The sequence below is a fragment of the Peromyscus leucopus genome, chromosome 5, assembly GCF_004664715.2.
Source record: "Peromyscus leucopus breed LL Stock chromosome 5, UCI_PerLeu_2.1, whole genome shotgun sequence".
Classification (NCBI taxonomy): domain Eukaryota; kingdom Metazoa; phylum Chordata; class Mammalia; order Rodentia; family Cricetidae; genus Peromyscus; species Peromyscus leucopus.
Window position 1 is genome coordinate 108,973,500 of NC_051067.1, and position 10,916 is coordinate 108,984,415.

At 41.3% G+C, this 10,916-nt stretch overlaps 1 long non-coding RNA gene across 1 annotated transcript; it reads left to right on the top strand.

Moving 5' to 3' along the window:
- The first annotated feature begins 1,309 nt into the window (after positions 1-1,309).
- Positions 1,310-10,603, top strand: LOC119087964. The gene is made up of 3 exons (XR_005091511.1): positions 1,310-1,469; positions 10,030-10,114; positions 10,430-10,603. It is a non-coding gene; the product is annotated as an uncharacterized LOC119087964 (long non-coding RNA).
- Positions 10,604-10,916: the final 313 nt, after the last annotated feature.

Below are 10,916 nucleotides of genomic sequence, written 5' to 3' on the forward strand. Positions count from 1 at the left end.
GCAAAGAACAATCAGACTGCAACCCACAGATCCAGGGAGGCTACCTAACAGGGGGAACCCTAGGATGACTGTGGCTTATAATAAGTTTTTGTTTTGCCCAATCACTGGGCAAGCATCAGTGAAATATTTCACTATTAGGATAAGAATTTGTACCATATCAAGCTGATGACTGAAAAAAATAATTTAAAAAAAAAAAAAAAAGAGCCAGAGGAACAGGGAGTTTGCTATGAGAGTGTGTTTCCTAATAATGTCAGAAACTACACCCATAAAGTCTCACCAACATGACTGCCTAAACATGGGCTGGACAAGGACGACAATGGATGTGCTAATGTGGTGAGGGTGGGGGATCAACCCCACACGAAGAACTTCGGGCAACTACGAATGCTGAGGGTGGAGAATTGGTTTTACCCAGGGGAGGGCACAGCAAAAGGTCAGCCCTGAAAACACGCATCATACATTCAAGTAGCTTCCTAAAGACTGAGCAGGTTGCATTTATGTGTACATGTGTATGCATGTGTAATATATTCACACATATATGTAGCATATACATATAACTTGTGTATATTTCTCATAAAGATTGAGCAGGTTGCATTTATGTGTACATGTGTATGCATGTGTAATATATTCACACATATATGTAGCATATACATATAACTTGTGTATATTTCTCATAAAGATTGAGCAGGTTGCATTTATGTGTACATGTGTATGCATGTGTAATATATTCACACATATATGTAGCATATACATATAACTTGTGTATATTTCTCATAAAGACTGAGCAGGTTGAAAAAAAAAACCCACAGATTGTACATTGTTCACTATACTTTTCTAATAAAGTCATAAAATGAACATACTTGTATTTACTTCATTTGCATTAAGAAACTTAGGAAAGGACTGGAGAGATGGCTCAGTGGTTAAGAGCACTCACTGTTCTTCCAAAGGTCCTGAGTTCAATTCCCAGTACCCACATGGCAGCTCACAACTGTCTGATGCCTTTTTCTGGTGTGCAGATGTATATGCAGACAAAGTGTCCATATACATAAAATACATAAATAAATACATCTAAAAAAAAGAAACTTAGAAAGAAACACACAAAACTAATACATGATAAAATTCACTTACAAAAAATATAAATGTAAAATTAGCATAATTCAAAAACATTAGTATTCTGTGTGTCAGACTGTGTAAACTTGCTTAAATGCATCGTCACTGAGAATATCAGTTTGGTAATGGCTAACATTGCAAATGCTTATGCCTTTGACCTAGAACTCCCATTTCTTTTTGAACATTGCATAATGATATAAGATCAAGGTTACTAATTTCAGAATTGTCCACACTTGCAAAGGCCTGGAAGAAACCCAAATTGCTATCAGTAGGATATAAGGGTACATTTACAGCTATGAATACTAGAACTATGCGAAGCTGGGCCATGTACCAATGAACCGGGGCTCTCTCTGTATCAGCAGGTAAGTGTGTGTGTGTGTGTGTGTGTGTGTGTGTGTGTGTGTTGCCAGGAACCGAATGCAAGGCCTTATACTGGCTAGACAAATGCTATGCCATGGTGCTATTACCCCCCTCCCTCACTCCCCACCCCTGCTATCTACCTAAATATTTCTGAAGTAAGTCATTAAGTAAAAAAAAGCACGTTACAGATTGTGTGTTGCTCACTCGATTTTCTAACATGAGCAAACTTGTATTTACTTGCTTTACATTAAGAAACTTAGAAAAGAAACACATGAAGATAATGATGATCTGGGGTGGGTTAGTGGGAAGGGAAACTGGGTAAAAAGGTGAGGGAGAGATGTCGCTGCATGTCTTTCAAATTTTTTCCTTTTTCTTTCCTTCTTTCTTTCCCTTTTTGGGATTAACTTAATTATAATTCCCAAGGTCAACATTCTGTTACAACTAGATAAAACAGATGCCTGATTTTTTTATGTGCAAAAATAATGCTTTCTTAAGTCTTGATTTGCTGTTAGTAGTGTTTATAATGACATTTTGTTTTTCCCTTGACTGAATAAGACATTTCAAGCCCATGATTAAATTTCTTCAAATGCTGTTTATATGCTTTCCTATTAGGTAAAGCCTTCACATGCTAAATAGATACTTTCTTAATAGCAAAAATAAAATAAAAATTAAAAAAAGTTTTTCAAATAATTATTCATATTTGGGACATTTCTGCAAAATTACATAGTAATCATGGAGTTTATTTTACTGGGCAAAAAGTTAAATCTACTTAAAATGTATCCATTATACAAAATTTTATCATGTCTATTATTTCTAGTCCTTTAGATCAATAATTAAATAAACATCTGTCACTATGTAAGCCTCTAAAAAGTAAAGACAATCCTGTGATTTCATTAATGAAAAGGAGATCTTCTCATTAATGAAAAGCAGACCCTCCGGCCTGAAAGGAAGACTTGTACTTTCATATTTCCTTTTTTCGAGACAGGGTCTCACGGTTGCCCTGACTGGCCTGGAACTCACAGAGCTGTGCACTGCCACTCCAGGCTCATTTTGATATTTTTCTAGTCCTGCTGTATTTAAAAGGTGTTTACATTTTTACTTGGTATAGTCCTCGATGATGGGAATGATGCTGACCTCAGATCTGATAAGACTACAGTTAAGACAATACAGATGCTGCTTTACGTATACCATTGGGGGTACCTGCATTTAAGCTTTTCTAGTCTAAGTTAGAGTACCTCTCCTTCATCTGCTCTTTGCTTCTTTAAAACATCCGATGCCTTTGGTTATTTTGATATGAAATACAATGCCTCTGTGCTAGAACTCGGTTAAAACTTTAATAGCTACCATGTTGTCAGAACCGCAGCAGTGAACTCAGAGAGCTAAAATGTTGCAGGTCTAAACCCCAAACTATCTTGAGAACTAGATTAATCTTTTAAGTAGCCAATCAGTCAGCTTCCTCTTTATGTGACTTGATATCCCGCCCCCTCCCTTGGTTTTTCAAGACAGGGTTTCTCTGTGCAGTTTTGGAGCCTGTCCTGGAACTCACTCTGTAGACCACAGGCTGGCCTGGAAGTCACCAAGATCCGCCTGGCTCTGCCTCCTGAGTGCTGGAATTAAAGGCGTGCGCCACCACTTGATATTCTTATGACCAGAACTCAAAAACAATTTAAGAGGATTGACTTAAGGAAATCGGTCATAGCCTATGAAAGAGTCTTTGCTCTGAGTCGCCCAGCTTCCTCTAGAATACAAACCTCAAACCTCCTCCAAGGCTTGTTCCAGCATTAACCCTTCCACTCACTCTACCCTCAGCTGCTCTGGTCACGGTCACATTCTCTACTGCAGGGTTCTGGTTACAGCTCTGGGCTTTGTGCTACAGCCAGGGCTCTGGTTCTCCGCTTCCCTCTCTTTAAAGTGCTCCTCCTCCCGGGCTCTGTCCCCTCCTCTGCGGCTTCTTGTCCTAACTGGAACTCTGTTCCTCATTCCCTTCCCTCTGACAAGACTCTGAGTTTTCTGAGACCCCTGTTCACTGGCCCGGAATTCCAGAACTGGGTTGGGTGTTCCTCCAGGCGTGGAACTGAACCAACCCCTTGTCTTGATCCACTCCTTTCCTAAGACCCTGGGATCTCAGCTTCCTCGTCTCCAGGAGGGTAGGCTAAAGTTCACAAAGACATGTCTGCACTCTCTCCCTTTCCCTGGAACCCTTTGACTTACCAAACAAATGGTTGGTGTTCCTGGTCACACTGGACTTTCTTCATCTGTCCTGTGACCTGCTTTTCTCCGGCTGAGAGAGAACGTTCTTCTCCCCGCTTGACACTCCTTTTCTCTCTACACTTTTTGTCTGCCTTTGCTGGATGTTCTAGGTCCAGTCAAACGTCATCAGACTCAACAGTGAGTCTCCGAGTAGGTTGGTGAATTAATCTGTTCAATGTTACTATGTCTCATAATTTTTGTTTGTTTGTTTGTTTGTTTTTCGAGACAGGGTTTCTCTGTGTAGCTTTGCGCCTTTCCTGGAACTTGCTTTGTAGCCCAGGCTGGCCTCGAACTCACAGAGATCTGCCTGGCTCTGCCTCCCGAGTGCTGGGATTAAAGGCGTGCAGCACAGCCACCCATTGAGATATTTTTAATAATGTTCTGAATAATACTTTGTTCATAGTTAAGATGGCTGGATATTTGGAGAATGAAAAAAATAAAGCTAAAGAAGCTTAGACAAGGTACAAAAGATCTTAGATTAAATTACATGAGATATGTAAAAGATAAAACTACAAATGCTGTATATAATAATTAAAGGTTATTAAAAATATCTAAGTCCAATGTTCAATCAAACCTCTACTTAAATTCATGTTATGTAAGAGATAAGACTAGAGATGATATATGTGTAATAATTAAATGTTATTAAAACTATCTAAGGTCAAAGTTCAACCAAGCTTCTACATAAATCAATAGGATTCTCTTAAGCTATTGATCTGTTCTTGGTAGCATTTACAAGTACCAGCCTTAAGAACAAGAATATATGTCTAATTCAGATTTATTTAAGCCAGTTTAGTTTTTGCCCAAGCTTTATCTATAACCACATTTAAAGGCCTATACATACAGAAAGCCTAAAAGGGCACTATTTAACTCTTGTTCTCCAAGGTCAACTAGCTCCCAGGGGACTGTAGGACATCTCTTGAAAGGCTCTGAAGCTCTGGCAAATCACCTGTCCTCCTGTACAAAGAGTCCATGAGGCCCCCCCAAACTGGATTCTAAGATGTATACATTCTGCACAGAGGAGTGCTGTGGGAAGTCTTTCTGTACGCTGTGAATATGTGTGGCTCCTATTGGCTAATAAATAAAGCTGCATTGGCCTATGGCAGGGCAGGCGGGAAAATCCAAGGGAGATAATGGAAGGAGAAAGGCAGAGTGAGAGATGCAAGCCAGCCGCCCAGGGGGCAACATGTAACGGGACTCAGGTAAAGCCACGGAACAGGAGGCAATACATAGATTAATAGCTATGGGTTGAGTTAAGTTATAAGAGCTAGCTAGTAAGAAGCCTGAGCCACAGGCCATATAATTTGCAATTAATATTAAGCCTCTGAATGATTATTTTATAAGTTGCTGCAGGACCTCTGGGCCAAGCGGGACCTCTGGGCCAAGCGGAACCTCTGGGCTAAGCGGGACCAGACAAACTTACAGCTACAGAGGAGCGTCAAACACAGAAGGATATGCCCTCAAGTGCTTCCGAGGAGAGCCCCAGTCTGCAGGGCCTTGACTCATCCTCAGCAGTGACACAACTGGTTAAAAAAAAGTCTAATGGGGCCTTGGAGAGATGGCCCAGTGGTTAGGAGCACTTGGGAGCACTTGTTCTCACAGAGGACCTGGTCAGTTCCCAGCACCCACGGGGTGGTTCACAACCGTTCATAACTCTAGTTCCCGGGGGTCCTATGCCCTCTTCTGACCTCCACAGGCACCAAGCACACACAGTAGCACGTGCTACTGAGAGCCAGGTGGAGATCCCCAGTTGTAATTAGATGAGAAGATAATCATGCTTTTCCTAACTGTAAACAAAATATTGTTTGCATGTAGTTGGACTTTCTTTGGAACTCCAGCTTCCAAATAACAATACGGAGACTTCTTAATAAGTATGAAAGCTTGGCTTTTGCTTGGTCTGGTTCCCAACTTGCTCTTATAACTTAAATTACCCCGTTTATAATAATCTGTGTTCCACCACGTGGCTTATTACCTCTCCTCCATACTGTACATTAGACTTGCTGTATGTCTTGCTGGTGAATCCCGCCTCTTTTCTTCCCAGAGATATCTGCCCAGAAGTCCTGCTTATTCTCTCCAGCATAGCTATTGGCCATTCAGTTCTTTATTAAACCAATCAGAAGGTTCTTTGGCAGAGACACATCTTCGTAGTATGCAAAAAGATTATCCCACAACATTTGTATAATCCTGATAATTCTGCTAATGTCTTTTTTGCTTTACAAGGTCTACAAAGAGACCAAAATTACATAAAACACCCTCATCCTGTCAGTGAACAAGGTTAGAATAGAATCCCTGGATCTTTTTTTTCTTTTTTGGTTTTTCAAGACAGGGCTTCTCTGTGTGGCTTTGGTGCCTGTCCTGGATCTCACTCTGTAGACCAGGCTGACCTTGAACTCACAGAGATCTGCCTTGCTCTGCCTCCTGCGTGCTAAGATTAAAGGCTTGTACCACTGCTGACTGGCCCAAATCCCTGGATCTTTGCAGTAAAAAGTGGACTATAGCTATTAGCCTCTTGGTATTGACTCAATTCATCTTTGGACTCATGTTCTCAGTTTATCTGTTACAGTCTTGGTAGTGAGACCATTAATCTTCGGACTTTGTGTACTCAACCGATTCTTAATTTTTTTTTTTTTTGTTTTTTTTTTGAGACAGGGTTTCTCTGTGTAGCTTTGCGCCTTTCCTGGAACTCACTTGGTAGCCCAGGCTGGCCTCGAACTCACAGAGATCCGCCTGGCTGTGCCTCCCGAGTGCTGGGATTAAAGGCATGCGCCACCACCGCCCGGCTCGATTCTTAATTTTATATACTCTTGTTGACAGCCAATCCACAGTTAGCTGATCCTGTGACAATCTAACTCCATCTATCTGGGTCTCCTCATTTGCCCCCCAATGCCTAGAATTCAGCAAGAGTAGAGATCCTAAACCCTTATGTGTCCCAACTTCAATCAGAAATTCCCAGATTGACTTGATGTCCATCTCCTAAGTGATTTTAGGGTCTCAACACTTCAGGGAAAATGTTAGATAGCAAGACAGACAGTGGGCATTGATGGAGGCTACAGAGAAAGGACCCCCTTCTCATGAACTTGGCATTCTTCCCTCTGACATTTGGACTTATTTTATTTATTTATTTTTTAAAGATTTATTTATTTATTATGTATACAGTGTTCTGTCTGCACACAACCCTGCAGGCCAGAAGATGGCACCAGATCTCACTACAGATGGTTGTGAGCCACCATGTGGTTGCTGGGAATTGAACTCAGGACCTTTGGAAGAACAAGCAGTGCTCTTAACCTCTGAGCCATCTCTCCAGCCCCCTGGACTTATTTTTAATTTTTACTTTTTTTTTAAAAAAAAAATTTATGTGCATTGGTGTTTTGCCTGCTTGTATATTTGTGTAAGGGTGTTGGATCCCCTGGAACTAGAGTTACAGATGGTTGTGAGCTGCCATGTGGATGCTGGAAATTGAACCTGGGTCCTTTGGAAGAGCAACCACTACTCTTAACCTCTGGGCCATCCCTCCAGCCCCATTTTGACCTTTTTACTCATTGTCTGAAGCTCCCTTGTCTTCTGCCATGTGGCTGCTCATGGACCTTCATTACTGAAACTGCCTGCTTCCTAATTAAAAGGCATGGTTTTCTACTCTGCTTTTTTTTTTTTTTTTTTCAATTTTTGTATCTTAGAGACCAAACTCTTCTATCCAGAACATCACTAGAAGACATGTTGACAGCATCCTTTCGCAGAATTTCTGATACCAGAAGTTGCTCCAGGACAGCTGTGTCCTCCCCCCAGAACCCCACCCCAGGGAGGATATTACCTTTGTCCAATAGGAAAGAGCTACAAGAATAACAACTACCCCTTCTCCACCCATCTGTAGGAACAAAAATGAGGACTGTTAGCCAAGGTGTTTTGTAATGCTCCTCTATTTTGGGTAAGTGGAGATAATTTACATTTCTAGAACTAACTTGTTCCTCTGGATTCTTGCTGTTCATACCTTATTAACCCCCTTATGGCCCACCAGGAAAGATGTTTACCGATCACCTAACATTCTTCAACTGGTTACCCTCACAATGTCCAACTGTCCCCTACAAGGAAACTTTCCTCTTTGACGACCCTCCTGTTAGGAAACTGTAAGATGGGACTGCCACTCTGCCATGTGGTCTGGACTCGCCCCGGCCATGGTGCTGTCCATCTGTCTTTCTACAGCATTAGTAACTCTTCAATAACCTCTAAGCAGACAGTCTGCCTCAGAGTCTCCTTTGAATCTGAAACCCCAGGCCTTTTACTGGGGGTCAGATCAAGAACTTTGCCCATGCACAAGAGCTTGGCAGAGCTCTGCTACTGAGCTGCATGCCCGGCCTCATTTTGGTCATTTTAAATTGGCTACCGGTCTGTTTGCTTGGTTGGTCATTTTGTTTTTTTGCGACATGATTTCTCTATGTAGCCCTGGCTTTTGAGACAGGGTTTCTTTGTGTAGCTTTGGAGCCTGTCCTGGAACTCGCTTTGTAGACCAGGCTGGCCTTGAACTCACAGAGATTCCCCTGGCTCTGCCTCCCGAGTGTTGGGATTAAAGGCATGCGCCACTGCCTGGCTGAGTTCTACATACATTTTTAAAAATATAGTTTTACATAGTCTACATACAAGTGCCTTATATTAGATAAGACTTCCCAACATGTCCTCCCTTTTTATGAGCTATCATTTAGTTTACTTGATAGCATTCTTCGAATAAATATTTTTTAAATTTTGACAAAGTTGGGTTTATGAGATGGTCAACAGGTAAAAGTGCTTGTGGCACAAACTTGACGATCGTAGTTTGATCCCTAGATCCCACGGTGGAAGGAGAGAACTGACTCATAGCATACACATGCCCACACTCATACTCACACATCATGCATCACTCCTATGCACAGTAATAAAAATAAGAAAAATAAAATTTAATATTGACAAAGTTCAAGTTACTTTTTTTTGTCTTGACTCTTGTGCTTTTGTGGTTGTATATATTACTCTTGCTTTTAATTGTCACAGTTGTTTTGTTTGAGAGAGAGAGAGAGACAGACAGAGAGAGAGAGTTGAACTCACCTCTCTATTAGCATGCAGAGGGTAGAGGTCAATGTCAGGTGTCCTTTATTTTTCACAACCTTATTTATAGAGACAGGGTCTCTCACTGACCCTGGAGCCTCTTGTTTAGATTAGAATGGCTGACCAGTGAGTACTTAGAATCTGTCTCCACTTCTCAGTGCTGGGATTACAGGCATGTTCTTACAAGGTCTGTCTTTTTACGTGGGTTCCAAACTCAGGTCCCCATCAGGCAGTGGTGGCACACGCCTTTAATCCCAGCACTCAGGAGGCAGAGCCAGCCTGGTCTACAGAGTGAGATCCAGGACAGGTATCAAAACTACACAGAGAAATGCTGTCTTGAAAAACCAAAAAAAAAAGAAAAGAAAAGAAAAACCCCTATTGGAGAAATTATTTTGGCCACTCCACGTAGTTACAAGGATATTTATTTAATGGCGTAACTCACAAATTAAGTAATGTAGGTCGCAGGTCTGGGAAGTGTAACGCAGTCCAGCGGTTCTCCGAGCTCTGCACAGTCCACCTTCACCGTTTAGCGTCCCGGCACCGAGGGAACGCTCGCCCATCCAGCTCTCGGGTCCCCAAGCGCCTCCCCTTGCCCCCTCGTAGCATGACAGTTGCCAAAGTCTCAATGGGGGTTGGAACTTCCAGATCCAAGCTGGAATGGCTACCCAATACAAACCCCCAAACTCAGGTCCTCATTCTTGCATAGCAGGACCTTTTCCCACAGAACCACCTCAGCCCACTGTTTTCCATGTTTCCAAACTCAGAGTTAGCACAATTGTGTTATTTACTTTTTCTTGTATTGTGTTTAAGTCTTCAATTATGTATGGATTTTAGTTTTATCGTTTCTCCAGAAAAATTCATGGAAAACCATTTAATTATTTTAATTTATCCAAACACCATAGAAGGCCACCTTTTCTCACTGATTTATTTATTTATTTACTTATTTATTTTTGTTTTTTTTTTTGAGACAGGGTTTCTCTGTGTAGCTCTGGCTGATGTGGAACTCACTCTGTAGACCAGGTGGGCTTCAAACTCACAGAGATCTGCCTGCCTCTGCCTCTCAAGTGCTGGGATTAAAGGTGTGTGCCACCACCACCTGATTCGAAGTAACATTTTCACCTTATCATCTATTCTATTCTGCTTTTTTTCAGCACTGGGATGGGACCAGGGCTGCACACCTGCTAGTTAAGAGCTTTGTTATTAAGTTATAGTCTCAGCTTTTTTGTTTTTTGTTTTTGTTTTTAGTTGGGGACTGAAAGATAGCTTGCCCGTAAAAGCAATTGCTAGCAAGCTTGATGACCTGCCCCATTCGGTCTGAGGATTCACAGAGGTAGGAAGTCTCTAGTGTGGTGGCTGCTGCTCTGCTTCTCTGATCTTTCAGCTTTCACCCTAATATCTGACTCGGGGTTTTATTGTTAAGACTAGTTAGGATCGCATACAGAGTTGGATCTCTGGAACCCACATGATAGAAGGAGAGAATCAACTCCCACAAGTCATCACCTGACCTCCACACATGGGCAGGCACATGCATGGCTACATGTGTACACATATATGTGCATGCATACACAGAGAGATAAATGTTTAAGAATTAAAAAAAAAATCTGAGACAGGTTGCTATCACTTCAATGTAAAATGTCCCCCTTAGGCTCATGTTTTGGAACACTTGGTCCAGCTGATGGTGCAATTTGAGGACGTCATGAAACCTTCAAGAGGTGGAGCATGGATAAGGAAGCAGACTGCTAGACTACGAAATAAGGCATCCGGGGAAATGGAATTTCTCCCCGGATTTCTGTGCTTTGAGAAGAGAAAGCCTGAATGAAGCCTTGTCATTATTTGGTATTGTGTTAAAATATTGTGTACTTAATAAATTATTAGGAGAGAACAGAAAAGCATAGAAGTAAGCAACGCTAACTAAAAAGAAATATTATGTGAAAAAAAAAAAACAAAAAAAAAAAAAAAAAAAAAAAAAAAAAAAAAAAAAGCAGCGGAAATGCTGTTAACATGTTGTAAGCCACTTTTGAGCACAGTTAGTGAGAGCAGGAGAGAACAGAATTCAGTGAAACAGACAGCCAGAATTGCAGTAAGATAGCTGTTTTTTTTTTTTACCATTTTGTTTTTTTTTTTAGAATTTT